Source organism: Mandrillus leucophaeus, unplaced genomic scaffold (assembly GCF_000951045.1).
Source record: "Mandrillus leucophaeus isolate KB7577 unplaced genomic scaffold, Mleu.le_1.0 Scaffold693, whole genome shotgun sequence".
NCBI classification, from domain to species: domain Eukaryota; kingdom Metazoa; phylum Chordata; class Mammalia; order Primates; family Cercopithecidae; genus Mandrillus; species Mandrillus leucophaeus.
In genome coordinates, this window is record NW_012107508.1 from 748,045 (window position 1) to 754,118 (window position 6,074).

Genomic DNA, 6,074 nt, shown 5'->3' on the forward strand with positions numbered 1-6,074 from the left:
TAGGCCTGCCTGACATTGCACTCCTGGGTTAGGACTAGTTTTTCTTGGATCCCAAGTTTTTCTCATTCTTGGATTCCTTTGCCTTTTTACTGGCCCACTCTTAATTGATTTTTTTTTTTTTTTCCAGAAAAACTTTATGAGACATGAGTTTCCTGAGTTCTGACATGTCTGAATATGTGTGGCAGCTTGACTGGATGTGGTATTCTGAGACTTATTCCTCTAAAGGCGGCACTCCACTGTCTTCTGGCCCTGAGTGTAATGGGAAGACTGGTGCTGTTCAGACATTTGTTCTGTTGTAGTTGGCCTGTTGTTTGTTCTCTGGAAGCCTTCAGGATCTTCTATTAGTATTTTCTGTACTGTAAAATCAAAAGGTTATGGTTAAGTATGGGTCTATTTTTATTTCTTATGCCTGGCACCAGCATACATTTTCAGGCTGAAGACTCCTGTCCTTATCTCTGGGGAACTTTCTTCTATTATTTCTCTCATTATATTCTCCCCTGAATTTTCTTGTCTTTCTTCTGAAAACATACAAAGTGTCAATCCAGGAACTATCAGTTGAACAGCATCCTTCCTGGATTAACCCTGTATGTGTTTGGACTTCTAAAAATATTTTCATTTCCTTTTATCTTTCTGCTTTACGCTTTAGGAGATTCCATGGACCTCTCTGTTCAGTCCTTATATTGATTTTTTAATTTTAGCAACTATATTTTTAAATTCCAATAATTTTCTTCATGTCACTGATTGTGCCTTATATATATATGTATGTATATATATGAGTGTGTATATAGATATATACATACATATCTATATGTTGATTACAGATATATAATCAACTTATCTTACGAATAAAGTAACTTCTTAAATTTTCCTGTGGTCACTATTTAGAATACAAGAACAATTCTCTTATGTCCCCAGAATTATCTGTTTCCTATGACGTCAGCTTTTTAAAATATCTCCTTTTAAAAGTGTTAAATTTATACCCTCTTTTTATTTTTGAGACCATCTCACTCTCAGCTCACTGCAACCTCTGCCTCCTGGGTTCAAGTGATTCTTGTGTTTCACTCTCTCAAGTAGCTGGGATTCCAAGCATGCACCACTACGCCCAGCCAAATTTATACCTTCTTTTGGTTATTTTTTCAAATAAAAGAACCACGAAAATGTGTATCAGGAAAATTGGCCATCCTTTGTCCCCAATTTCTTTTTCACATCTGCTCCAATTTTTAAAAGCATTCTATTATGAAAAATTTCAAGTATATACAAAGCAAACACAGTATAATGAACCTCATGTACCCATCACCTGTTGATCTAAAAGGAAGACGCTTAGGCAAAATTAATATAGAGAGTTTATTTAGGCCAAGGTTAAGAAGTGCAGCCCAGGGCCCATTTCCAGGTTGCCTTGGCGAGTGCTCCAGGGAACAAAAGAGAGGCTTAAGTTTTTAAAGAAAAAAGGATGAATCAGGAGAAAAGGACAACTGCAAAAGTTGTTCATCAGGAATTCACTGGTTTACAGAAATGAAGTGGCTTCAAGAGATAATGATTTAGTTCAAGGAGGAGTTTCATTCCATGGATTTAATTTCAATGCCTCTCTGGGCCTGATAATTTAAAGGGGCTAGTCTTCCTCAGATAAAAAGCTTCTTTTTGGCCAGGCACAGTGGCTCACACCTGTAATTCCATATTTAGGGAGGTCAACTCAAAAGGATCGCTTGAAGTGAAGCCAGAAGTTCAAGACCAGCCTGGACAATGTAGTGAGATTCCCATTTCTACCAAAACAAAATAAAAATTAGCCAAATGTGGCCAGGCCTGGTGGCTCACGCCTGTAATCCTAGCACTTTAGGAGGCCAAAGTGGGCGAATCATGAGGTCAGGAGGTCGTAGGAGTTCGAGACCAGCCTGGCCAGCAGAGTGAAACCCCGTCTCTACTAAAAATACAAAAATTAGCTGGGCATGGTGGCGCGCACTTGTAGTCCCAGCTACTCAGGAGGCTGCAGCAGGAGAATCAATTGATCAATTGAACCTGGGAGATGGAGGTTGTGGTGAGCCGAGATTGAACCCCTGCTCTCCAGCCTGGACAACAAAGGGAAACTCCATCTCAAAAAAATAATAATAATAATAATAATTAGCCAGATATGGTGGCATGCCTGTAGTCCTAGCTACTCAGGAGGCTGAAGCAGGAGAATCATTTGAGTATAGGAAGTGGAGGCTACAGTGAGCTATGATTGCACCACCGCACTCCAGCCTGGGAAACAGGGCAAGACCCTGTCTCAAAAAAAAGTTACTTCTTTTTTTTTCCACGCACCCAGCTTCAGTAACTCAACATTCTGCTTTTTTTTTTTTTTGAGATGGAGTCTTGCTCTGTCACCCAGGCTGGAATGCAGTGGCATGATCTAGGCTCACGGCAACCTCCGCCTCCTGGTTCAAGCAATTCTGCCTCAACCTCCCAAGTAGCTGGGATTACAGGCGCCCCCCACTGTGACTGGCTAATTTTTGTATTTTTAGTAGAGACGGGGTTTCATCATGTTGGCCAGGCTGGTCTTGAACTCCTGACCTCGTGATCCGCCCTCCTCAGCCTCCCAAAGTGCTGGGATTACAGGCATGAGCCACCTCGCCTGGCCTACTGTGGAGGTATTAATAGTATTAGGTGGTGGAGGAGAGGTGGGTATTTGAATCCAGGTACTGTCATTTGCTAGCTTCTTAACCATGGATGAGTTAATTTCTCTAATTTCAGTAATTGTAATTAGAGAATTAATTACAAAATTAATTACCATTTTGTAAATGCAGTTCCCTCATTTACAAAATTAGGGAAACAGTACCTCCTAATTAGGGTATTTGTAAAGATTGAGAAATAAATCACACTACGCAAGTAGTACGGAGCCCAGGACTTAGTTAATTATTTATAAGAGATCTTTATTATTACTGTGGAATTCCTAAGTATCCTCTACAGGTAGGACTGTCAGATTTAGCAAATAAAAATACAAGATAGGCCGGGCGCAGTGGCTCATGCGTATAATCCCAGGACTTTGGGAGGCTGAGACAGGTGGATCACCTGAGGTCAGGAGTTTGAGACCAGCCCGGACAACATGGTGAAACCCTGTCTCTACTAATAATACAAAAATTAGCCAGGTGTGGTGGCACACACTTGTAATCCCAGCTACTCTGGAGGCTGAGGCAGGAGAATCGCTTGAATCCAGGAGGCAGAGGTTGCAGTGAGCTGAGATCGCACCATTGCACTCCAGCCTGGGAGACAAGATTGAAACTCCGTCTCCAAAAAAACAAAAACAAAAACAAGATTTCTAGTTAAATTTGAATTTCAAACAGACAAGAATAATTGTGGCGGAGTAGCTATGTCCCAGATATTGCATGGAATGTATACCAAAAAAATATCCATCATCTATCTGGACTTAAATTTAGGTGGGCACTCTGTATTTTATCTAGCAAAGTAACTTCTCCTTCAAAGGAGAAACTTAGAGTAAAATAAACTGACAGAGAATGTAACTGTAATTAAATTTTATATTTCATCTGCTCATACTTGGTAGGCCAGTGGTTCTCAGTACACACAGGATTTTCTCTTCCAGGTAATGCTCAACTTACCATACATCAGAGAAATAAATAGTTTCCATGTTTTGGAGTAGAATGTAAAAATGTCACCAAACTGAAATCTGTTGGATCTAGTTACTATACTGAACTAGTCATGCGTTTCAAAACTGCTCACTGAATTATATATTTCTATTTAAATCCTTATTTGGAAAACCACAAAGCACTAAATATGAAAGTCATATTAATGACCATTAAACATATACAAACTACAGGCTGGGCGTGGTGGCTCATGCCTGTAATCCCAGCACTTTGGAAGGCTGAGGCGGGCGGATCACCTGAGGTCAGGAGTTCAAAACCAGCCTGGCCAACATGGTGAAACCCCATCTCTACTAAAAAATACAAAAATTAGCTGGACGTGGTGGCTTGCGTCTGTAATCCCAACTACTTGGGAGGGTGAAGCAGGAGAATTGCTTGAACCCGGGAGGCGGAGGTTGCAGTGAGCCAAGATCCGAGCCACTGCACTCCAACCTGGGCGACAAGAGCAAGACTCCGTCTCAAAAAATAAATAAATAAACACATACAAACTACAAATCCTTGACAGCAGCCAATCTGTTTGAAACACTATTTCATAATATTCTTCTTTACCACGTTTTCTTTGTGTGCCAGGTAATTAGTTATCAAAGCACGCTTATTATTAGCACACACACATACATGCACACACATAATGTAAATGAAGTGGACAGGTTTTGTTTCATTCTAAATATCTTCCATTTTACCTGAATGTAAAAGCCTGTTATGAACTCTACCAGTATTTTAGGTCTCCTCTAACCTGTAGTTATATTTGTAATGAGTTGAAAATAGTTAACTACTGCCATTTTTTTTTTTTTTTTTTTTTTTTTTTTGAGGCAGAGTTTCGCTCTATCGCCCACGCTGGAGTACAGTGGTGGAATCTCGGCTCACTGGCTCACTGCAAGCTCCGCCTCCCGGGTTCACGCCATTCTCCTGCCTCAGCCTCCGGAGCAGCCCGGACTACAGGCGCCGGCCACCACGCCCGGCTAATTTTTTTTGTATTTTTAGTAGAGACGGGGTTTCGCCGTGTTAGCCAGGATGGTCTCGATCTCCTGACCTTGTGATCCGCCTGCCTCGGCCTCCCAAAGGGCTGGGATTATAGGCGTGAGCCACCGCGCCCGGCAACTACTTCCATTCTTTAGTTCTTTCAATCTTGCCTATGATTTAAAGAAGTGCATTCCAGTCTGCTTGCATGGTGCTTTGCTATTTCTAATACTGATTTCATGCCAAATTCTCCAAAATGCTTCTACAAATCTTTTGGTGTCATTAGCTCAAAAGGTAAATGGATTTTGGTTATTTTCAATGTCATAATTATAAATTTAGCTTCTTAAGCGTGAAAAAAAGCACTTCATAGTAATGTATTTTACCACTTTTCCATTTGTGGGAGATATAATTCATTATTTCTTGCTTTGGTAAGAAAAGCGAGGAAAAAGAAAAATTTATCCATTTGCAGGCTGTTTAAACTTCCAGAGAGATTATAATTCATCATTCCAAACAATTAAGCTGGCTGTTACATTTCTCCATAATTTTTATTTGCTAATAAAACGGAGGCAGCGCTTTTTTCCTAAAGATAAAATAAAATAAAAATAAATAAAAACAACAACAGACCCCCCCCCCGCCCCACCCCGTACCTTCTATGCAAATTCCTATTAAGTCATTTATCCTGTCAGTGAGTCTGAGGGCCCCGTACTCGTCAACTCCATCTCGCGGAGGAAAACGCTATCGGCACCCTCAGCTCCGCCCAAGGGCCGCGATCTCTACAGGGCAGATGAAAAGCCGGCGACGCTACACAGGCGTGGACCCTCGACGAGTGTCCATTTCCTGTGGGTTAAGAGTAGGAGCGTCTGGGCAACAGCTGGGAGCTTTCAGTTGCCAGGGCCCTTGGGAAAGCACGTATTTAGATTTCATTGATAAATTCAACTGAATCCGGAGAAAAATTATACTCCATTCACTGGCATATTTAGAACGGAATTCCCATTGACCCGAGGCTCCCGGTTGAATCCTTTAAAGGAGCCAAGCGAGGACGTTCTCGGAACAGCAGTGCACCGTGTACACGGTGGGAGCCCCGCGCGATCGCCCGCAGAGCGTCCTGTAGGAACGTCACAGAGCCCAGAGAGCGTCCTGTAGGAACGTCACAGAGCCCAGAGAACGCCTGGGGACGGTCAGGGAGGCAGTTCGGGGAGGGGACGGTTAAGCTCCCTCGAAGAGGACGCCGCGGGCCGGCTGGAGTCTTTTTCGTGCTCTCCGCGCCCGCCCGCCGCGGGTAGCATCTTCTCAGCGCCCCGGCGCCCAGGAACGCCCAGGAAACCCAGTCCTCCTCCTAAGCAACCTGCGGCGCGGGGACGCCCGCCTTTTGCTATTGTTATAAAAGTGCGTGCGACTAAACCTTCAGATTTTTAGACGTACTTCTCGCTTCCTCTGACCCAGGCTGAGGGAGCCGCCGAGGCTACTGCGGGGCGGGGCCGGGGCCGG